Here is a 25540-nt window from a genome sequence, read left to right on the forward strand (position 1 = left end):
GTCAGATAAATGGAGCAGATTTAAAACATACAGTAAATTTATGAGGGACAAGAGCTTCGGATCAGGCAGGGAAGAAAATGGTGAAAAACCACAGCAAGAAACAAATGGTCTTCCTCATGCCCTCTAAACACTGATTCAAGCTGGGTCCAGGATTTGACTTACTTACACACAACACACACACACACACCCTTCTTTGCAGACATTACATACACACACACACACACACACACACACACACACGCACACACACTCTCTCTCTCTTTCCTTCTTTGCATACATTTTACTAGTATATTTTATGGAAACAAACTATGTTACAAATGTAATTTACAAGCATACAACTTTTAACAAAAATATCCCAGACCTGGAACCTAGACCGTGCCTGAGAAAAGCCAATGGAAACATCTGAATCAGCGGGGTCCTCGGACTGGCCTATCTGGTTTTTGTCATGTACGCAGAATTTGGCTCACGTCTGAACCTAGGTTCACCCTTGCTCCTTCTCTTAACTCCTAGAGATTTTAGTCATTTTTGGAGAATCAGAAAGTCAGCCTCTATCTCACAGCTCACACTTATGTAGTTCTTTTGTACTAAAAATATAATCTCCTATGAAAGCCAAAAATCCAAAAAAAAGCATGAGGAGATAACTTGGAATGCTTTCCCCATGTATCTGCATATGTTTTCACCTTTACATGTGAAGCAGCAGGGTACAGTAAACAGGGACTAGCTGAGCTCATGTCTGGCCTCTGACACAGACTGGCTGAGCAGGTGACTTATCTCTCAATGCCCCAGACAGCTCTATAAGACTATAGGTGTAGAGCAGCTACAGATGTGCACTGGCAAGAGGGAGTTTCTTCACAGTGAATTCTTTATACTAGTAATCCACAGATGTTTTTGAGAGTGCTCCCCCACCAGTAAAAACAAAAAAAGTTGAGCATGTACCCCCCCACACGCATTTATAAATTATATCTACGTATGTTGTTCTAAGTTTAGTTTATTTTGATGGCTGTCATAACTTTAAAGATATCTCCCCAAATTACCTGCCTTTTAAAAGGATTTTCCCAACAGCACCTGCACAGATGCTGCAGGTGCCCGGGTCATGGCTGTTTAAAGCACCCCGAGGATCTGACACCTGGCAAAGACCGGGGGAGGTCAGGAGCTTGCACAAGAGTGGGAGACGAAGAAGGAAGGGATTTGTTTGTTCAGCTCTGTAATTGGTGAGTCAGGCCTCTTCGAGGACCATCCCATGGCCCTTTGTGGGTGTGTGGCCCTTAACGAAATCACAGGTTTGGTCTAAAACATCACCCCTAAATACCACATATATAATTCACTTTATAAACTGACATTAAAGGGATCTTTTTCAGCCTCCATATTACAGGGCAGGCATTTTATCCTACAAACAAAATAGGAAGGCTCCTGGGATGTTAGCTAACTGGCAAAAGCAAAATGGTATGGCTTTGTCCACTGATTGGTGGTCTAATCTGAAACTCTACCACCATGATTCTCAAACTTTTCAGTCTCAGGATCAACCAGTTTATACTCTTAAAAATTACGAAGGACCCCAAAGAGCTTTAGTTTATGTGGGTTACATATCTAATGATATTTATTGTGTTAGATGCTATAGCAGATGCATTTTAAAAATATTAATTCATTAATAATAAAAATAAACCCACTATATGTTAACATGAATTAACATTTTGATGAAAAATCACTATATTCTCCAAAACAAAACAAAAAAATTGGTGGTAAGAATGGCATTATTTTACATATTTCTGCACGTCTCTTTAATGTCTTGCTTACCAGAAGATTTTCATTTTTGCTTCTGCCCGCAATCTGTTGTGATGTTGTTGTTTAGACTGAAGCATATGAAGAAAATCTAGCCTCATACAGATACGTAGTTGAAAAAGTAGGAGTGTTTAAATATGCAAATGCCATCTTAATATTACAGATCTTAAGGACCCCCTAAAATGGGAAATTCCCTTTCACCCCAGGTCTATAGAGCACACTTTGAGAACCACTGTGCAACCTTAATCTGTCTGCCTCAGTTTTCTCATGTCTAAAATGTGGATGATAATAATAACACCCACCTCCTACAGCTGTTGCAAAGATAAAACGGGATAAAATTTGTGAAGCACGTTGTAAATCTTAAAGCACTATATAAAAATATATATTATTAATATATAATTCTATCACACAGTAAAATTGTATATTGTATTATATACAATAGCTTACATTTGTTAATTATTATTGGGGGCTTTAAAGCACTTTATATAAGGACTTTTCTGGGGAATACAAGGACAGCACAATTTTACATTGAGAAATAGATACAGAAAAGCAAAAAGAGCAAGAGGTTACTCAAGGTCAAGTAAATTCAAGTCAAGTGAAGACCATTTATTTTTTGTCTGTTTGTTTTTAGGCAATTGGCATTAAGTGACTTGCCCAGGGTCACACAGCTAGTAAGTATCAAGTGTTTGGTCTGAGGGCTGATTTGAACTCAGGTCCTCCTGACTTCAGGGCCGGTGCTCTATCCACTGCGCCACCTAGCTGCCCCTGAAGAGCATTTATTAAACATTTATTATATGCCAGACACTGTATTAAGTGCTAAGGATAAAAATATAAGCAAGGGGGAAAAAATAGGCCTGCCCTCAAGAAGCATACATTCTGTTGAGGGAAGACAACACATAAAAGGAGGCAGGGAGGTGGCACAGTGGATAAAGTACCGGGTCTGGAGTCAGAAAGTCTCATCTTCCTGAATTTAAATCTGGCCTTTGCATACTAGCTGTATGACCTCGGGCAAGTCATTTAACCCTGTTTGCCTCAATTTCCTCATCTGTAAAGTGAGCTGGACAAACCACTCCAGTATTTCTGCCAAGAAAACCCCAAATGGGATCATGAAGATTTGGACATGATTGAAAAACAACTAAACAACAACAAAAAACACACAAAGGAAATCTGAAAGGGGAGTGGAAGAGAGAGAAGAGAGATGCCCTGATGCAGGGACGTGGTGGAGAAAGTCCTGTGGAGAATCAGGAGTACAACCTGGAAAGGAATGAAGACATGGTTGAACTGGGCATCCCCTTTAAAATGGAGAGTCTGGGAGGAACAGCCAGTCAGAGAGATTGGCCATGGGGCCAGAGGGTACTTGCAGTTGAGAAGTAGTCCAGGGATACAATGAGCTTCCAGGGTGAATGAAGAGTTTACTATGACAAAGTTTACTACGACAAAGGCGGACAAAGTCCTATGGGAAGTCAAGATTGCAGTCTGGAGAGGAAATGAGAGAGTACTTGAATAGAAGTACTGTATCCTTACTTACAGATTAACAGGAAAGGGATGAAATGATATTGTAGATTTACTACAGTCCAGTTGCTTCTTCTACTTAAAATGACCTTGAAACTGGGAATGATAGAGTAAAAACGACGAACAGAGAACTGAAGTCCAAGGGTTAAAGTCAAGGGATGTTGCAGTAATCTGGGGGGGGGAAGAAAAACCAAAACAATTCTGGTTTTTTAGGCCTTTTTTTTTTTTTTGCACGAGATTGTCTATTACAAGCACACATGGCTTTCTCTCTCCTGTTCCATCTTCTCAAATCTGCAAGGGAATCTTCCATGTTGGAAATCTCCATCTCACATGCCACCATGGTGATCAGCACTTCCCCACCTTTGACATCAGAAACAGGAAAGCCAACAGATGTATCTTAGCAAGAAAGCCCACTTCTCCTATAAAAGACCTATAAGGTTTTCAGCATCCATGAGCTGCCCTGATGCTTGGGGTAATGACTGAAAGAGTGGCAAGAATTTGGTGAAATGATGCTCCAAGTCCTGGGGAAAGCCCCTTGTGGGACCATCGTGGACCTGTGCCTGCTTGCTCCAGCTAGCAATGTTCTCTATAGACTCTGAGCGTATCCTTGTTCAGACAGTGACCCTGTGTTTTGCTCAAGTTTCTAGCTGGACATCTAGTCTACTTTCCTCATGCCCAGGAAGGTCCTCGTCAATGATTAGCCTTTCCTTGTGAGTTAAAAGGTGCCAAATAAAAGCCTTCTTGGTTTAAGCATTACTGGTTTAATTCTTTAGGCTAGAATTTGCAGGAATGAGAGGTGCAACCTTTGAAAAAACCACAGAGGATTGGATAGGTGCACGTGACTAGGGACTGCCACGTGTGGTCCCAATTTTGAAAATGGGAAAGAAGTTACCTGCAGAACTGATACCGTCCTGGGGCAGCTAGATGGCGCGGTGGACAGAGCACTGGCCTTGGAGTCAGGAGGACTGGATTTCAAATACGGCCTCAAACACATGATACTCACTAGCTGTGCGACCCCTAACTGCCTCGCAAAAAAAAAATAATAATAACTGATGCTGTTTCTACCTAGTAGATCATGGATCTCAGATCATAGGATCATAGATTTAAGATCTAGACGGGAACGTGAAATCATCTAGTCCACCTACAAATGAGGCATTACTGAAGGCAGGGCTTAAACTTTTTGTGTGTCATGGACACCTTCTGCAGTTTAGTGAAGCCAACAGACCCCTTCTCAGATTGTTTTTAAATGTATAAATAAAATACATAGCACTACAAAGAAACCAGGGCTTACTGAAAATAAAGGATGCCACTTTTCTTCCCTATCCAATTTCATGGATCCCAAGTTAAGAAGTCCTGATCTAAGTAATGAGATTTTTTTTTAAAGGATCAAACGTTTGAACATTCACTTGGATTAGTAGGAACTATACCAATGTTTCTCAAACCGTGCGGCAAGGAACTCCAAAATATCTACAAATTGTTTTCAAATGAACCCTTTGTTTGTTAATAGACGTTAAAAATAATAATTCTGAGAGGTATTATTGCAAGAGTTCTATCAAAGTTTATTTAAACTGAAGGCTTTACCACTGTGCAGTGTGAGACCACTGAACCAGACAGCCATCAAATTAAAATGCTGGTCTCCCTGCTAGGAAACGTAGAAGGGTAACACAAACCTCTCTCTGCTCTCTACCTTATCAGGTAGAGTAAGGTGATGTTCCTTCCTTCTGGCAACCGGGGTTAAGTGACTCGCCCAGGGTCACACAGCTAGTAAGTGCCAAGTGTCTGAGGTTGTATTTGAACTCAGGTCCTCTGATTCCAAGGCCAGAGCTCTCTCCACTGCGCCACCTAGCTGCCCCAATACCCACTTATGGCTATGGGGAGGGGGGAAGTAGCAAATGCCAATGCCAGGAGGAACTTATAAGCCATCTGTGTGCATTATGAAGTCACAGGCTGTTGCTCCCTATTGAAATCCAACTTCCAATTCACTTCTTCCCTTTTTCTTTTCTCTATCTTTTTTTCCTGGGGCCATCTCTAGTCGTCCTGATCTATGTCTGGCCACTGGACCCAGATGGCTCCGGAGGAGAAAGAGGTTGGTGACTTTGCACAGCCCTCCCTCACTTAAATCCAATTCACTTACAAGTCACGGCATTGCCTCCCTGATGTCAGGGTCCCCTTTGAGAAGGAAGGACAAACAATTTTTTTCCCCCACTGATGAGACCTCAGAAACTCTCTATTCAAGTCTTGCTTCTTCTCTATGGCCCCGTCTTCTGGCCAAAGTAGCTAGTTGTGTGACCTTGGGGAAGTAAGATCTCTGAGTCTGCCAGTCCTTGTGTGTGCAATGAGGGGCTTTGGAGGACATCTCCCCTAAGGTCTTCTAGTTTAAAATGAAATAATTCCAAATTGTTAAATTATGTGAAAATTATTAAGCAATGTGAAAATACATCTCACAGGCCTGCTGTAGATGTGGATGGATAACAGACCCACTACTATTTGCTCTTCACTTTCCAGGAGATAATGAAGAATTTGGATTCTGATAGATAGACACTAAATAGAGAAACTCACCTATGGGGAAGTCACGCTCAGAACTTAAATCAAAAAGGACAAGGAACACATCCAGAGCTAAGCCCCAGATGGTTATCACCGTCTGTGCAAAATGCAGCACTGCAAACAAAAGGCATCTGTGACATTGTTAAAAGAGTATTCACGGGATGCCCCAATTCCATTACATACTTTTGCCGCTGAAAGTGATTCTAAATGCAACATTAAACTGCACACTCCAAGAATGGAGGAGAAAATCTTGTAAAAGGCGACAAAAAGAAACCATTCAGAAAACCCTCTCTGACAGTGTCTATCAATTCCAGGCTTTGGGGAGGTTGTATCCATTTTCTCAAGAAACGGTGAACTTTGTGAATTCTGTACAGAGGAGGCAGAATTCACTGGCTCTTCCTGAAGAGGTATAGAAATAAGACAAGGGGAAAAAGAACAAGATCAGACAGACAGAACAAAGCAGGGTTTGACTCTATTCATAGGGAAGGCAAGTTGGATTCTAATGAATAGGTGTCAAAATTAGATGGGGAAGGAGGTATATCCCTATACCAGGCCAGAACGGATGTAGGTGCATGTGTGTTCACTTCATTCCAAAACGGATCCTCAAGAAGGAATGTTATGGAAGATGCAGCTGAAACGCTGATTTCTCCAAGTTCTGGAGAGACACATCATCATAGAAAACGGCCAGGAAAATATACACATGTTTCATCTGACAGAGGGGAAAAAGTGACCATTCGAAAAACCTTGTTGTGTTCTTTGCTTTCCTTACGACCAACCTCATCTGCATAAATGCAACACAGAATAATTTCTCAATGTCATAATTCAGCCCCTGTCAACGAATACCTTGCTGCAGCAGCACTAGATTTTCCAGATTAAATAAACCCTGATGGGCCTTGAAATACTCTCTTTTAGTGTCCATTATTTTTAAAAACTATATAGCTTGGGGCAGCTAGGTAGGCAGTGGCTAGAGCACCGGCCTGAAGTCAGGAGGACCCGAGTTCAAATCCAGCTTCAGAACAAACACTTGACACTTACTAGCTGTGTGACCCTGGGCAAGTCACTTAACCCCAATTCCCTAAAAACAAAACAAACCCCCACAAAACCCCATATAGCTGCATTTGTAAAATAGACTGGAATTAAAATAAAGTTTCCATGGTAGTAACTTGACAAAATCAAAAGAAACTTGAATTTTTGAAGCTATTTCAAGCTATTTCTCCCCATCTCACAGTTTTTAGAAACCTGAGATCCTTCAGTCTTTCAAGGACCTGTGATGTCACAGTGTGGGTATTCCCTACACAGATGCAGATCTTAGCCTCTTTACACGTCTTCCCAGATGGTCTCTTGGCATTTCCTGAACATCTAAATAATTTCAAGGAGAAATTTTAAGTTCTGCTTTTGTTGCCTTATAATGGCAGTCAACGTGGAGAGAAGACTCTTCCTATCTGGCTGGGCTCCCCCCTCAAACAAGTGATAAAATGGTCTGCCACTGGCCCAGTACAACATAGCTTGACCTCCAACTGAGTTGAGAATCCAGGGTCCTGTCTATGCCATTATAGGGTGTCAGAGGGAGACTCAATACATCTCTTTACATTTTTTTTTAATCTCCAGACTGTGTGATAAATATCTCCCTATGTATTTAGATTTCAACACATGTATACAAAGACAGTGGTTTTCTTTTTGTATTGTGTTGTATGTGGGTAGCCTTTTCAAATAAAACGCAATCAATTTTTCCAAAAAAGCCCATAGTGCCTTGTTCTGGAGTTTGTATCTCAAATATAATTAATTAATTAATTAGTTTTAGGGGGCTAGGCAATGGGGTTAAGTGACTTGCCCAGGGTCACACAGCTAGTAAGTGTCAAGTGTCTGAGGCCAGATTTGAACTCAGTTCCTCCTGACTCCAGGGCTAGTGCTCTACCCACTGCACCATCTACCTGCCCCTAAATATGATATCTTAAAAGGAGATTTAGAGCGGGGTAGTGGATAGAAAAGCAGCCTGGAGCTAAGGAGAGTTGGGTTTAAGTCCCTGTGTGTGATCCTGGGCAAATCACTTAATCTCTTAGTGCAACAGACGACTCTCTAAGACAAAGGTTCTTAACCGGGAGTCCACCAACCTGTTTTTAACTATATTTCAACATAATTAGTTTCCTTTATAATCCTATGTATTTTGTTTTATGCATTTAAAAACATTAGTGTTAGATGTCCATGTTGTTATTCGTCCTTGTTTTCAAAGAGGACCAATGACATCATGGGATAATTAGACTCTCAATTAGACGTCCAATTCATGGGAAAATTGGATTTAAGCAAGGCAGAGGTGAACGAAGTTGTCAGCCTCACTCTCTCTTCCAGAGTCATCAAAGTCCAGGGACAAGGCAAAAGTCAAGATGACTGCCGATGACCCGGGATATGATGGATGACCTTGGCATCTTGGATGTTTGACTGAGCTCTAAGAGCTCCACAGCACCTGCTTCAGCAACCTTCATGGAGGCAGGAACAAATTATTCTCATCCGCCCATTCACCTGGGGGAAGTCTTCACACACTTGGGGCAGACATTCCCTTAACTCGCCGACAGGTTTGAGGCCTGCTGGTTACTCTCAGCGTGGTTTAGTTCTTCTGCCAAGATGGTTTTACAAGGGTGTGGCCGGCAGTGTGCTACACCTGCTTGGAGCCACAGGTGATAAGTGGACACCAAAGGTGGACGAGCAGCCCTGAAAGGAACTCAGCAGGTCCTCACACCAGAGATGCTTGTCCTCCCCGAACACCCCCCCACACCCCAAAGGTGTAGGCTTCACCACACTGTACAAAATAAAGGCTAATAATCTTTGCTCTAAGACCTTTAGCTGCAGAGAAAAAACTGACTTGCATTAATAGAGGGAATCTGCTCACGTGGGAGCTCCCATGATCAGTGAAAACTCAGGATCAATCACTGTAGCTAGTCCCAAGCTCTCTGGGCAGTCTCACTGGTTGGGGAAGGGGAGAAGGAACAGATACAAAGAGAGGTTTGGTCTGTCTTTTTCGCCTTATGGATCCTGCCCCTGGAGACCCTGCCTTCAAGTGAGGCAGGGAGAAAGGAAGAGCAGAAAAGGGAATAACACAGAGAAGCAGGCACCACAGTTGAGAGGGGAAGGGGAATTACTGGGGTTGGGCACCTTGCTGGAGCAGGAGCTCCTGGGTGATGTTTGCCTTCAGTTCAGTTGTTTTTCATCAATGTCTGACCCCTCATGACCCCATTTTGGGGCTTTCTTGGAAAGGTACTGGAGTAGTTTGCCATTTCTGTCTCTAACTCTCATATTACAGATGAGGAAAGTGAAGCAAACAGGGTTAAGTGACTTGCCCTGGGTCATACAACTATTAAGTGTCTGAGGCCACAACTGAACTCATGACTTCAGGCCCAGCACTCTATCCATGGCACCACCTAGCTGCCCTGATGTCTGGCTAGTAAAGATCAATTGGAAAGTGTGCTTAAAATTAAAAAAAAAAAAAGGGAGGGGAGGATTTGTAAAGATTAAAAAATGAGTTCAAGGAAAATGTGCCTATTATTATTATACCATAAAAATATTGAGTATGAGGAATTCAGATAAGCATCACAGGAACACCTATATGAACTGATTCAAGATGAAGTAAGCAGAACCAGGAGAAGAAAATATACATATATATATATACACACACACACACACACACACACACACATATATATATATAAATATAAAATAATAACTAAAGTAACATAGATGAAAATATTGAAAGGCAGCTTAACTCAAGATTAATTGTAATGGCCAATCTTGGTTCCAAAAGAAAGATGAGGAAATATACTGTCTTGGTCGGGGGAAAGGTGAGAGAGGGGTGGAAAGATGGAGGGAGAGGAAGAGGGAGAGGGGGGGAGAGAGAGAGAGAGAGAGAGAGAGAGAGAGAGAGAGAGAGAGAGAGAGAGAGAGAGAGAGAGAGACAGAGAGAGAGAGAGAGAGAGAGAGACAGAGAGAGTGTGAGTGTGTGTGTGTGTGTGTGTGTGTAAGGGGGGCTGAGGTGAGTTTGGGGAAGTCATGGAAAATAAAATGTTGCATATGCTTTTTCAGAAATAGCTATGGAATTGGTTGATTTTGTTTATTTTTCTACATTATAAGAGGAGGTCCAATAAGTTAACAATACATTAGGAAATGACCTTAAAAAAAGGGTACAATGTAATAAAAAAAAAAGAATTGCAGGAGAATCCTTGAACAATTTATTTCATATATAATCCTGCTCCATTCAGGACAGATGACAAGTTAATGTCCTCACGTATGCTGAAATCACTGCAATGGAGTTCACTGTGACAGACCTCTTGTGGAGATCAAAAACATCATCTGGTTTCCATGGGGATAATTTTTGGGAGCTACAAAGTCTTTGAAGGGCATCTCTATTTTTACTCTATGGTATAAAGGCCTCAAAGAGTTCACGCCAACCTTGGATGAAAATGGAGAGGCAAGCACGGACATCCATCTGTCCTCACTACAAGGTGTGTATGTGGGGGAGCGGGGGGGGCAGTAGAGGAAGAGATAATCTTTGTATTTGTATGCTTCCTGCATAAGGTTATATGTAGCTCAACTTTTTTTTACATCTCTTTGTTAAGGGATCAACGCTAGAAAATGTAGAAAAGTATTTCCATGTTCTCTGTCTACCAGTTGCAATACACTTTTCAAGGCAGCACATTTTCTATTACTGTTCTTCAAACACTCTTAAGATTGTAAACAGCATTCCCTAATTTCCAACTGCCCTTTCTCCGACCTCCGGATGAGTCTCCCTCCGCTTCTCTACCTGATGAAATCCTTCCCTTTTGTCAAGGTTGCCCAGGTAACCTTCCCTGAACCCCTAGCTACAGAAGATCAGCCCACCTCCAAACTCTCATACTTCTGCTTGACCTTGCCTCTGTACTTTTCTCATTTTAACATATTTATTTCTGTACATGTCAGAGGAGTGATGGACTTGGGGAGCCTGGAGTAGTAGGTCTGAATCTTGGCTCTGACTATGCTATGTGGCCTTGGGGGCCAGCTCTTTGAACCTCAGTTTCCTCATTTGTAAAAGGATAGACTAAAAAAATTTTTTTAAAAATTAAAAAACAAAAAAAAAATAAAAAAAAAAGGATAGACTATCTGAACTACCTACTGCACTGGATAATACGGTGAATGCTTGATAAATGGTTCTTGAGTTTTTGTTGTTGCTGTCCATGGGTTGACATGGCCAAAGATTTTTTGCTTTTGTTTTTTGGTGGGGGATGATAAAATGCTTTTGCAAATCCTTTAAGATTTGCAAGAGCATTTTATCACTCTCCACCAAAAAAAACCCCCCGAAACAAAACAAAAACATGCAAGCAACTGTGTACATACTAGATATATACAGGGTAAATGGGAGTTAATCTCTGAAGGATGGCACTACTATAAAGGTCAATAGTGATGATAATAACTTTTCTTAGCTCCCATTCACCCTGTATATATCTTGTATGCACATAGTTGCTTGCATGTTGTCTCTCCCATTAGACTATAAGCTCCTTGAGGGCACGGTCCATGTTTTTGCTTTTCTTTGTTAAATCAGGGCTTAGCATAGTGACTGGCAATAAAAAGAGCTTAATAAATAAATAAGCAAATACTTGTTGACTTTTCTTTCCCCTTTGCTCATAGATGGCTATGGCCAAAGAATTCAACACCCAGTGTCCAGTCAATAGTAATGAAGCCTTTTGTACTTAAGGTGGTCCTTGGGAAGATATGCACACCTATTTGCATGTGCTGGCTATTATTAACAGGAATGTCTGAACTGAATCAAATTAAAATGAAATATCCACAAAAAATACCCATAAAAAAATCTCACCTACCAATCGGTCCATATTATAGTTAAAACTTTAAGATTGGAGGAAAAAGAATGAACTAATCAGGAGAGAAGTGGAGAGTAAAGGGCAGAAAGCATCAGGCACCTGACTTGATTTCTCCTCATCTCTGGGATGGAATGGTGGTGGTTTCAGGGCTCCCCAGAGTGACCTCGAAGGCTCACAAGGGTATGGCTATATTATAGCACAGTCTGATGACAAATGAGGATCATTATAATTCAACAGCACATGGTGATAGGGAAGAATATCTTGACCATCCAGGTCATACTGTTATAACATGTGAAAACGGGTTCCCAAGATAGGATACAGGGTTTCTCTTCCATCTTTTACTGTATAAAAGAGATTAGTTTCTCATAGATATTTATACATTTAATCACTTACCTGCCTGAAAGTGATCACAGGGATCTGGAAGGAGTTTAATCACATCTTTTCCAGTGCAAATAAAGATTACTCATCATCTACTAAGCCCAGGATCTATCTAGAATCCACCCCGCCCTCCAGAGTTTTATTTTTCATGTACCTGATTGAATATGCCCTTCCTTCAAAATTTTTTTTCCTAGATGTATGAAAAGCAATGTTGCAGAGTGCATAGGGACCTTGAAGTCAGGATGATCCATGTTCAAATTCTGTTTCTGACACTAGCTTGTGACCACAGGAAAATCATTTACCCTCTCAGGTCCCATAAGCAACTCTCTTAAGACCATACGAGAAAACCCTCAATCTGAATGGGTGGAAGGAGTTTCCACACTGGGAGTCCTCCTCCACCAAGAAAATCACAGGCCCTTACCGAATTTCACAGTTTGTGGAATTGAATGGATCCCAGCTAATCTTGGGGGATGGAGCAAAATTCCTTCTTCAGTCTAAGGTGGATTGGGCAAAAAATGCAGTGCTACCAAACATACAGAAATAGGGAAGTAAAAAAATCCTGTGTTCATTTTCAAAGAGGCAAAGATGATGCAAAACAACAACAACAACACACACACACACACACACACACACACACACACACACACACACCCTTTTTCCTCAGGCCACTTCGCTTTTAGCTCCTCTCTCAGGATAATTAGAAATAAGAGTTGCCAAATACAGAAAGATGAAATAATAATAGCAGTAAGATGGCTGGCACTTACTCAACAATTACAGTTTACAGTGGACTTTCTGTAAAGTAAGGGGCTCATTTGATTTTCTTTTTTTTCTTTCTTTCTTTCTTTCTTTTTTTTTTTTATTAAGGCTCAGTTGATTTTCAAGATAGCCAGAAAGGGTTGGGAATCTGAGGATAAACATGGGTTCCTGTGTGTTCGGTTTAGAGGTAGAACAATAATTTCACTTTACCCAAGGTCACACACCAACTCTAAGTCTGAGGGGGAATTTGAATTCAGGTCTGGCGCTGAGAAGGAATCTTTATCACAAAGTGAGTGCGTGGGGGGAGGGGTAAAAGTTGCCATAACTCAAATACATTCATTCACTCATGAACTATTTATGAAATTAGTTCCCACCTCAAACAATCTTCCTCATTTAACACTAGTCTGTATCCCGATGGTCAGTTTCTCACTGATTATGGGTAGGTGCTTCAAAAGAGTGTGATTTGAATATCAAAGGCAAAAGAGAAGCCCTTAGGAAAACAGATGAAGTCCTTGAATATTTTTTTTGCAGCAATGACCCTCTTTGTGATGGTGCTCGAAAGCAAATGTCAAATGTAAAGGGGATCTCAGATTCGAGATATCATAGAATTTTATCAGGGAAAAAATGCCAAAAAAAAAAATCAACATGATTCATTCTCTGTTCACTCTGAGAATCAGAGAACAGTTCCAAGTGTGATGTAACCTTTCTTAAGTATAAAATAAAATCAACTATTTTCATAATTATAAATATTATTTTTCAAGATACACTTCTGATCAACGGTCCCTTCCCAAACCCACTATTTATTATAAAATGTTGGTTTCCATTTTAAGTGGATTCCTTTCAAGTCAGGGATTCTTAACTAGAATCCATGAACTTAAAAAGATGACCATATTTCAATAAATTGGTGTCTTTTATAATCCCATGTACTTTATTTTATGCATTTACAAACATGATTCTGAGAAGGGATCAATAGACTTACCAGACATACAAAAAGGTTAAGAAACTCTGCCTTAAACACCTTTTCCCCCCCTCCATACCAATTATCCTCAGATAATCAGGGTCTTCTTTATTAGAAGCAGCATAGTATAGTGGAAAGAGGGTTGAATTTGGAATCAGAAGATTTGTGATGTGGCATTTAATACCTGTGTAACTTTAGAGATATCACTTAAATCTCGCTGGGTCTCAGTTTCCTCATCTGTAAAATGAGGGGCATTGAGCTAGATTACCTCTGAGGCCTCCCCTCCAGCTTTAAATCTATGATGTGAATAGATATGCAAGATGTACCCAGAGGGTATGCCCGGCTCATGTTTTATGCACACCCTATAATGACATGATAATTATCATCACTGTTTTACAAGCAGACAGATAGGTTCAGAAAATTTAAGTGAGTTACCTGAGATCACTTAGCTCATGGCGAGCCTGGCATCATACTCAAGCCATACCTATGTGCAACATATTTGCCCATTTAGTAATCCATAATGCGATAGAATTCTCTATTTTAAAGCATATGATATTAAAAGACAGAGTACAGGTACATGACTTTTTTTTTTTTGCATAAAACCACAGAATGATTAATAAGCCCCAAGGGAATGTAGAGATCATATAATTCAATCCTACCATTTTACAGATGTGGGAACAAAGCCCTAGGGCAGTAATCCGCCTTGCCAAAATTCACACACTTCGTGGCAAAACTGGAAATAGAAATCAGACCTCTGGATTCTCCATTTAGTTGTGGGGCAGTACTATGTAATGGAAAGAACAGTGGACTAAGTAGGAGTCAGGACACCTGGGTGTCTAACACTAAGAATAGCTAATATTTACAAAGCACTTACTGTGTGCCCAGCTCTCTGCTGAGTACTTTACAACGATTATTACATTTCAGCCTCTAGCAGGCTCAAACAACCCTGGGAAGCAGGCGCTATTATTATCCCCATTTTACAGATGAGGAAACTGAGGCAAGCAGGGGTTAAGTGGCTTGTACAGGGTCACAGAACTAGTAAGCAGGGCCAGATTTGAAGTTGGGTCTTTCTGATTCCAGGCTCTATCTCACATCACCAGCTGTCTTTCAGACATCATCTCAAATTGGACATCCAGAAGATACCTTAGACTCAGTATGTTCAAAACAGAACTCGTTACCCTTTCCCTAAACCTTCCCCCCATCTTACTTCCCTATTATTGTAGAGGGCAGTACCATCCTCCCATCCCTCAGGCTCCCAACCTAGCAGTCATCCTGGATTCCTCACTAGCTCTCCCCACCCCCCCATATCCAATCTGTTGCCAAGGCCTGTCACTTTTACCTTTGCAACATCTCTCCAATACATCCTCTTCTCTCCTTCGACACTACTATGGGTGGAGACCCTCATCACCTCATACCTGGACCACTGAAGTAGCCTGCTGGTGGGTCTGCCTGCCTTAAATCTCTCCCCACTCCTATCCATCCTTCATTCAGCCACTTTTCCTAAAGGCAGGTCTGACCATGTCAACCTGCCCCCCCTTCCCCAACAACAACAACAAAACTTCAGTATCTCCTATTATCTCCAGGAGCTGCCTGGTATTCAAAGCTTTCCATAACTAGCTCCCTCCCATCTTTCCTGTCTTCTTATACCTTACTCCTCAGACGTCTTCTTTGATCCAGGGACACTTGGCCTCCTGGCTGGCCCACAAATAAGACGCTCCATCTCTCTCAGCTACAGGCATACTGTGGCTGTCCTTCTGGTCTGGAATGCTCTCCTCTCCTCCTATCTGCACTTCAACTACTGACCTCCCTGGCTTATTTTTTTTGGTGATTCATTCATTTTCAGTAGCCTCCGACGCTCTGTGACCCCATTTGGGGTTTTCTTGGCAAAGATACTGGAGTGGTTTGCCATTTCCTTCTCTAGCTCATTTTACAGATGAGGAAACTGAGGCAAACAGTGACTTGCCCAGGGTCACACAGCTAGTAAGTGTCTGAGGCTGGATTTGAACTGAGGAAGATGAGTCTTCCTGACTCCAGGCCCAGCACTCTATCTACTGCACCACCTAGCCGCCCCCTGGTTTCCTTTTAAGTCTCAATCAAAATCCTTCCTTTTATAGGAAGCCTTTCCTAACCCCTCTTAATTTCTTAACTATCCTGCAGATAGCTTGCTTTGCATATATTTGTTTGCATACTGTCTGCCCCAATTAGAGTGTGAGCTCCTTGCAGGGTAGGGACTATCTTTTGCCTCTTTTTGTATCCTTAGCTCTTAGCACAGTGCCTGGTCCACAGTACGTGCTTGATAAATGTTTATTGATCAGGTCACTACTTTTCTGGGCTTCAGTTTCCTGGGACTAAAAGGATTGGTGTTACTGCACGATCTCTCTCAAAGGTCCATTCCAGCTCTAAACACTCAAAGACCTACTCGTTGTGCTCTCTCTACCCCATCATATTGTCCCCTGTTTTATGTTAGGATTTAACTACCACAGAGAGGTGATGCAGCATAGTGGAGAGACAGCTCATGTTGATGTCAAAGAAGACCTGGGTTGAAGTTCCATCTCCGGAATTGACAAGCTAACTAGATAGTTGTAGGATAACTGACAAGTCACACACAACACAACACAACACACTCCTTAGTACTGACAGGCAGTACAGACTACAGGTTATAGATGTAAAAGGAGTTTATACAAAGGGCGCTGGTTTCCCCAGGTGGATGAAATCACAGGTTCAGACAAAAAACAACTTCTCATTGTCTCCCCTTGCTGGACGTGTAATTTATTAGCTGAGTTAACTGACAAAGAAACACAGATAAACATTCAAACAAGATAGAGAAGCCTGCAATAAGGCTCACAGTTGAGGTTATCTTTTTCTTTTCTACTCAGACTGTCTGATGGTCTGTTCTGAAAAAAGGTATTGAGACTGTCTGCAGGGTGGAAGATTTTTTCCCTTCAATATGCTCTGAGAAAACAGGAGGGGCAAAGAGGCCCATTTATCTCAGCAACTACCACAGTTGCTGGTTTGAACTGATCACAGTTTCAGCCTATTCCTGACGGCACCAAGATTCTTTCTTCTCCCTCGTTGTCTTTTTATGCATCTTAATACATCTGAGGGACCAGGTAAGTCTCCGCATAGTTAGGGACACACATCTCTCTTCTCTCTCATTCTCCTCTTTCCTGTCTCTTTCCCTCTCTTTTTTCTTCTCTTCTCTCTATTTCTCTCTCTTCACCTCCTCTTTCTCTCTCCTTCCTCTTCTCTCTCTCTCTCTCTCTCTCTCTCTCTCTCTCTCTCTCTCTCTCTCTCCCTCTCCCTCTCCCATCTCTCTTCCAATAAGATTAGTTTTTTCTCCCCTCAGACATGGGATTCTTTTTCCAATTTCACTTTGAAAAATATTTTACGGGTATCACTCTGTGTCAGGATCTGAGAAGATGACTGTTCTCTCTCATTTGTAAAATCCAATAACCCTAAAAATGTCAAGCTCTGTTGAATTACCCTCCTGACAATTACCAGGGACAAAAATAATGAAATGAGAACAAACGGGAGTGACCCAGAAGAAAAGGGAGAGTGAACACCCAGCGAGATCATGTAATCTGAATCCAATATGTTGAGTTACTATCTGGGGACAAAAAAATCCCTTGGCTTATGTCCTACATTGGCATGAGGGAGAAACGTGCACTGGAAATCTAGGCAAGTCCTAAATCCTAAATTAGTGAGTCAAGAGCATAGCCTGAAAACTGAGCTTGAACAAAACCCACAACCTGATTTTAAAAAACAATAATAACAACAAACCTTCCATCTCAAACTCTGCATAAGAACAGACATCACAAAACAACACTACTCTGTACTTGCATAGAGCCTGGCCTCCAAGGGCACTGTGCTAGTTCTAACTGTATAACTGTATGCAAGTAACTAAAATCAAAGCCATAGTGACCTTTGAGAATAATGGGAATGCCACAGATTCTATAGGGATTACTGATCAAGTTTCAAGTTTTGAAGCTGGCTTAATATATACAGCATGGAGAATTTTCCCATATTTATCCTTCCCTTTCATCTCTGATTCTACCTTTATCAACACTATTGCCCCCTCTCAAGGCAGACCCTTAAGAAGCCACACTAATTGTTCAGAAACTCTTAAAGGACATTTAAAAACATCCCATGATATCATCAATGCAGAGATCTAATGAAAAGGTAGTTTGTTAACGGGTTCAACCATTTTGGCAAACTATTTGGAACTACGTGAGAAAATTAACTAAATTGTTCATACCTTTGGACTGAGTGAATGAAAAAAACACTTTTTAAATGTTTACTATGTGCAAAGCACTGTGCTAAGCTCTGGAGATACAGACAGAAAGCTCAGACAGCCCCTGCCTTCAAGGAGCTCACATTCTGATGGGGGAGACACACACACGGAAAGTTTCAGCTGCAAATCAGATAGAAAGGTCTTATTCTCATGGTATAGAGGAAAAGCAAATGGTAGTGCCAACAATTCCAATAACAAGTTGACCAGTAACCCCAGTAACAACTACTGGATATTTACCCCCAAAGATGTCAAACTCAAAGGGAAAAGTCCCAAGTATAGCAAATATTTATAGCAGTATTTTTTTTTTGAAAGGCAATGGGGTAAAGTGACTTGCTCAAGGTCACATAGCTACTAAGGCCACATTTGAACTCAGGTCTTCCTAAATCCAGGGCTGGTGTTCTATCTACTGTGCCATCTAGCTGCCCCTACACCAGTATTTTTTGAGGTAACAAGAAACTAGAAACAAACTGGTTACCCCCATTCACTAGGGACTGGCTGAATAAACTATGGCAAATGAATACAATGGAATATTAATTTTAAAATGCCAAATGAAGAATTCAGAAAAATTTGGGAAATTTTGTATGAACTGACGCAGAGTGAAGTAGAGAAGAATGAAAAGAACTATATACTATATATATAAAGCATATATATACTTTATTATGTTATTATATTATTATTATATATACTATATATAGTATATATTATATATACTATATATTATATATACACTATATTATTATATATGTACTATATATATTATATATATGCCATATATATGTTATATATGGTATATATATAAAGAACTATATGATCAATGTAACACAAAAGAAGACAACACTAAAAAAGATGAATAAGCTAGAGGCTGATGAGGAGGCAGCTGTGTGGTTCAGTGGATAGAGTGCCAGGCCTGGAGTCAGGAAGACCCAAGTTCAAATTCTCAGACACCTACTGTGTGACCCTGGGCAAGTAACGTCACCTCCGTTTGCCTTAATTCACTAGAAAAGGAAATGGCAAGCCACTCCAGTATCTTTGCCAAGAAAACCTCATGGAAAATATGGCCCACAAAGTCACAGAGTCAGACATAACTGAAACAACTGAACAACAACAAGGGGGTGCAGTGCACAGAATTTTTCCCCTGGAAGACGTGAGTTCAAATCCTGCCTCAGACAGTCACTATCTGATCCTGGGTAAATCACTGCACCTCATTTTCCCTCAGCTGTAAAATGAGGTATTTGGTCTCAATGGTCTCCAAAGTTTCATTCTAACTTTAAATCTGGAATTCTACAATCTTATGACATCAAAAGCTAGACCAGTAAATGACTAATCTTCATTCTGGTCACGAAATAAGCCTTCTGCCTCTCAGCACAAGTGGTGGTCTATAGGAGCAGAAGACAGCACATAAAGCCAGATGCTGTCAACGGTTTTTTTTTTTTTTTTGGTTAGGCAACGGGGTTAAGTGACTTGCCCAGAGTCACACAGCTAGTGAATGTTATGTGTCTAAGGCCAGATTTGAACTCAGGTCCTCCTGACTTCAGGGCCGGTGCTCTATCCACTGCGCCACCTAGCTGCCCCCATGTCAACACATTTTTGTCAAACTGTCCTCTGTTCCAAGGAAGGGTGGTGATGGGAAAGGACAATGATGTCAGGGGAAAACAAATCAATACATTTATAATGATGAACTTGGGATCCCTGTTAAAATCAGAACGAGCTCTACAATCTGAGGAACTTTCAGACCTCTAGCATTGATGGATCATGGGCAAAGAGTCTATCTTGTGATAAAAACAATAACGTCCATTCCTATGGTGCTTTAAAGTTTGCAAAGTATTGTGTCTGTCTGTCTGTCTCTGTATGAATGTGTGTGTGTGTGTGTGTGTACATATATATATGTGTGTGTGTATATGTATACAGCTATATATGTATGTCTATTCATATATATTCTCATTTGATCCTCACGATAGCCCTGGGAAGTAAGTGCTATTATCATCCTCATTTTTTTTGTTCTTTTTTTTTTTTTTGCTAGGCAATGGGGGTAAGTGACTTGCCCAGGGTCACATAGCTGGTAAGTGTCTGAGGCAGGTTTTGAATTCAGGTATTTCTGACTCTAAATCCAACATTCTTACCCACTGTGCCACCTAGCTAAAATACATACGTGTGTGTGTGTGTGTGTGTGTGTGTGTGTGCGCGCGCACACGCGCGTATGTGTGTATCTCACATCACTATTTAGCCCTGAACAAGGTTCAAATTTTTTTTGTTTGTATGTATATATGTACATATATGTAAATGACTACATGTGATTTACACAACCCAAAACAGTATTCACCCAAAAGAACAAGTTCCTTTGCGGGGAGGGGAACAACTAAATGCTAAAAAGAAATGAGCTAGAGATATATTTTTAAGCTCACCGTGATTTCTTTTAGGACCAAACCCTGGGATCCAGCTCATTGCACACTCATGCAAACCCACCCACACATAACATATAGCTAACCTGTGTTAGCAAAACCTATTAGTGAAATGTCTCTCTTTTCCAAGCCCCACTGGACACTTTCAGCTTGGGTAAGCCTAATGGTTCTTGTTGAAATGCTGGTTTAACCAGAAGAATGCCTGCTGGTAATTTAGTAATACAGTAATTAAAGCCTTCGTGTAATATAATTATATGTCGACTACAGAAGGGACAGCTGCTACACAGAAGTCTGCTGCCAAATTCTGCAAGGCGTAACGCTGTCAAAACGGAGTCTCTCTTACAATGAGATTCTGAACAATTCGTGGGGCCCAGTATGACTGGGTGAGCGAGCACATGAGAAGGCCTAGGTCACTCGCCCATTGTTAAGTAACCGTCTTTGTGACCACAAGACTCTGAAGTCCAGCAAGCGTATTTGACTAATGTAGGGTTTAGTCCTAGTTGGCTATCCCAGAGCCCTAGTAGAGATTAACCATTACCCTTCTACTGTAGAAGGAGCAATGGTAGTCTGTTAACCCAAGAAGGCTAGGTCTGCCATTATGAAAATTTACTCGGTTTACTTTGTAGAGGGAGTCTGATGTTGCCTGATTCAACCCAATCCGACGAGCTTTTATTAATCACCAAGTGCTACGTACTGTGGTATTATTTCGGAAAATACGAGGAGAAAATTCTTTAAATGTTTTTTTCATGTCACTTGCGTAAGAAAAGCTGATCAAGGGAGTATGGGAATATGTATGACTTAGTATGGTGGTTGTCTAGTGTTTCAGTCACGTCTGACTCTTCGTGACCACGTTTGGGACTTTCTCAGCAAAGATCCTGGAGCGGTTTGCCACTTCCTTCTCCAGCTCATTTTACAGATGAGGAAACTGAGACAAACAGGGTTAAGTGACGTATCCAGGGTCACACAGCTAGTGTCTGAAGCTAGATTTGAACTCATAAAGATGAGTCTTTGTAACACCAGGCTTGGTGCTCCACTGTGCCACCTAGCTACTCAGCTTAGTGTAGGTCAGCTCAGAATAACAAATAACAGTGAATGAATAGCCTAAGAGTGAGGAGTCCTAGTACTATTGCTAATTCCTAGCCATAAGATCGCCTAATCTCAGTTTCCTCATCTGTAAAATGTGAATACCATTTAGCTCTCTCTACTTAATGGGGTTCATTTAAATCAAATGAGAGAATGCACATGAAAGCACTTCAATAAACTGAAAATAACTCAAAGATGGAATTATCATGATCAGAAAAAGCTTTGCACTGGAGAATGGCTGACGATATTGGATTTTTACACATATAACTTTTTCTTTGCTTCTAAGCTGCTGGAAGAGATCAGGCATGCCACTTCAATGCTGCACTTCAGTTTTTAGATAAAGACGCCACTGCTTGCCCCCTTCTGACATTAAAGGATTATTTATAAGACGTGGGATATACTTGGAAATGTTTTGGCTTTGGTCCTTTGGATCTGTGTGTGGTACTTTGGTATTTACTTGCTTAAAACAGTATTGAAACAAAGATTTGGGTATAAAGTGGTATTTTACATGATTCAAGCTATGTAATCAAATAAGTCCAGTCAAAGCAACCTGGAGTAGCAATCTTGTGGGGCCACTGGCTATAACTCCTTAAAATGTTGCCCCTAATTATGAGCAGGAAAACTCAGACACACCTTAAGAATATATAGCTCACAGGAAGAAAAAGTCTGGGCAGGGATTAGAAGTAGAATAGGGAACACGAATATAACTGAGAAATGGATCGGTGGGAACATTAATTATAGTGAATCCATATTTGGCAGGCTGGTTAAATTAGGACCACTTGCTACAGCAATAGAAATGAAGGCTTCCTGAATTCAAGGGGGATGGATGTGGAAGGTATTATCTATGACGTCAGTGAACACTTTATGAGATTATTACTGGGCAAAGAGGAAGACACCTTAAGAGTGAAAGCAAAATGTAAGAGACAATTAATACTTATGAGAAATGTGCCAATTATCTGCCAAGTTCCAGGAAAAATGACCTTGAGTTACGTTCTCAAGTGAGGAATCTAAGGCCTCGCAGACGTGATCGTGAGTTTTCTAATTTTAATTTTATAAAAGAAAGAATGCTTGACTTCTCTGCAGAATCTGAGAGCGCCTCAGGATTTTCATTGGGCTTAGATGAAGGAAAAATACTGAAAATACTGAGATGCTGAACTTGAGAGTTTTGGACTTTTAGAATGGAAAGAACCCTTAGAAAGCACAAAATCTACTGTATGGTACTTGCGACCTCATAAACAATAAGGCAGACTTTTTAGAGGCCCAAGCTTACAATGTTCTACATAGAGAGAGGGTGAGTTGAGCCGTCCTGATCACAGTAAAGGATACCACCCAGGTGGGGACATGAGTTGTATCACCCCTTAACTCCTGACTGCCCCACTTGAACTAGACTCTAGTGTTTGTATTTCAAAGATTCCACCAAGTTTAGATCTTTTCATCAGTGACGCTTGAAACACATCTATTAAAGATCCATTCCTCACCCCCTACCTCTTACAGAAAACTTTGCAGTTTTGCAGGAAAAGTTATCCTTGGTTGTAAATCTTTATGTCTGGCCTTTGAAACGTGATATATCCGTGATAGGAGCTGCTGCCAACTCATGTGGGATCCTTACTGTGGTTCCTCAGAACCTGAACTCTCTACTTTCAAGTGTTTGTAGTATTTTTAATATGGCCTGGACTCTGGGTTTTAGCCACGACATTCCTGGGTGTTCTCAGTTTAGGGTTTCTTTCAGAAGGCTGATCAGGGGATTCTTTTGATTTTCCCTTCTACTCTGATTCAATTATCCCCTTCTACTCTGATTCAATTATATCTGGGCAGTTAAAAAAATAATTTCTTGAAATATGTATGCAGGTTTTTTATTTGGTCATGGTGTTTAGAGTACCTGGTAGTTCTTAAATTATCTCTTGTGACCTGTTTTCTCAGGTTAGTTCTTAATCATACATACTTTTCATTTTCTTCTATTTTTTCAACCTTTTGACTTTGTCCTAATATCTCCTGTTACACCACTGAGTCATTGAGCTCTGCTCCACTTGGTTTCTCGGTTGTGGAGTTCTTTTTTCTTCTAGCTTTAACTCTTGGGCTTCTTTTAAGCTCATAATTCTTCCTTGTGCTCCAGCATTTTCTTCTGTTTACTTATATCTTTTCTAACATCAGTTATTGGATGCTAGGCTCATATTCTGTCCCCTCTGGAATTCTTAAATGGGTTGGGTAGCCCCTGTTTGTTCCTGCCTGTTCCCCCTGCCATTCTGGTGGTAGACCCCACATTTTGTCTCAACCCCCAGCTTCTGTCTCAGGCTCCTGGTGGTCCACTACAGCTGCCAGGCCTGGTCTGTTTCCATCTCCTTCCCTTTGCACAATCTCCAATCAGGAGATTCCTCCTCCCTGCAGAAGCCCTGACAGGACACAGATGTATGTTACAGATCCATCAGTCTCAAGTCTCCACTGTCCCCAGGTACTGAGTTAGCACTGTTTCCTGCCGTGGTTCCTAGTGTACATGGCTGGGCCATATCCCCCTGCACAGGGATCTGTGGGGGGCTGATTCTGTTCTCTGCTTTTGTTCTGACTGACCAGGACAAGGGTCTGGTCACAGCCTCCAATTACCATAGCAAATGCTGAATTCCCTAGGGTGGCCTCTTCTCCAAGGTTTCACCGGTTTTTGATCACTTTTATGTTTCGTCTGCACTAAGCGGAAGGGCTTATTTCTGTTTTTATTTGGTTTCTTTATCATTGTTCTATTGGGGGCCTTTTTTAGATATTTCCTGGAGTCTACATGGGAGAGCTGCATTTTCCCTATGACCTTTCATATTATCCACTTAACCAGAAATCCTTTCTCACCTCCTCTGAAGTTCATATTAGTCAGTCAATAAACATTTATTATATACCTACTATGTTCCAGGCCCTTAAGCACTGGGATACAAAAAGAGACAAAAGGCAGTCTCTGCTCTTAAGAAGCTTACAATATAATAGGGAAGACAAGCAAACAAATGTGTACAAACAAGCTATATAGAGGATAAACAGGAAATAATTAGAGAGGGAAGTCATTAGAATTAAGAGGGGCTGGAAAAAGCATTCCATGAAAGATGGGATTTTAATTGGAACACAAAGGAAGCCAGGAAAGGCAAAGGCAGAGATGAAGAGGTAGAGCATTCCAGGCACGGATGATGGCCAGAGAGAATGTCCAGAGCCAAGAGATGGAGTGTCTTGTTCATGGAACAGCCTGAAGGCCAGCGTCACTGGAATGAAGAGTATGTGTGAGGGCGGAAGGCGTAAGAGGACAGGGAAGACTGGAGTGGGACAGGTTATGAAGGGCTTTGAATGCCAAACCGAGAATTTTGCATTTGCTTCTGGAAGTAAAAGGAAGCCACTGGAGTTTATTGGGTAGTGAGGTGACACCGTCAGACCTGAGCTTTAAGAAAATCATTTTCTCGACTTAGTAGGAGATGGTTGGGAGTGGGGAGAGACTTGAGGCACTCAGACCCACCAGCGGGCTACTTCAATAGTCCAGGTGTGAGGTGACAGGCTTCTGCACTAGACTAGTGGCAGTGTCAGAGCAGAGAAGGGGGTGCATTGGAGAGATGTTGCAAAGGTGAAATCAACGGGCCTTGGCAATAGCTTGGACATAGGGGATGAGAGACAGTAAGGAATCCAGGATGACTCCTGGATTGTGAGCCTGAGGGATGGGAAGATGGTATTGTCCCCTAGGGGAGGTAGGTGCAGGGGGGAGGTTTTGGGGGGAAAATAATGAGTTCAGTTCTTGATATGTTGAATTTAAAACATCTACTGACATCGAGTTTGAGATTTCTGACAGGCAGCTGAAGACTGAAGGTCAGCAGAGAGAACAGGGCAGGATAGGGAGATTTGAGAATTGTCAGCACAGGCACGATAATTAAATCCATGGGGGCTAATGAGTAGACAAGTACTATCCAATTATACCAGCCTGTCCAAATCACTATTGTAAGGTCAATCAGTAGGTACCAGGTCATTTTCCTTCTTCAATTGATGA

At 41.3% G+C, this 25540-nt stretch overlaps 1 protein-coding gene across 2 annotated transcripts in view; it reads right to left on the reverse strand.

Annotated features, from left to right (window-relative positions):
- PPM1H (protein phosphatase, Mg2+/Mn2+ dependent 1H) overlaps positions 1-25540 on the reverse strand; it is a 310397-nt gene that overhangs the window by 109246 nt on the left and 175611 nt on the right. The window lies entirely within an intron of this gene.

Source organism: Phascolarctos cinereus, unplaced genomic scaffold (genome assembly GCF_003287225.1).
Source record: "Phascolarctos cinereus isolate Bilbo 61053 unplaced genomic scaffold, phaCin_HiC Scaffold_1;HRSCAF=81, whole genome shotgun sequence".
Lineage (NCBI taxonomy): Eukaryota > Metazoa > Chordata > Mammalia > Diprotodontia > Phascolarctidae > Phascolarctos > Phascolarctos cinereus.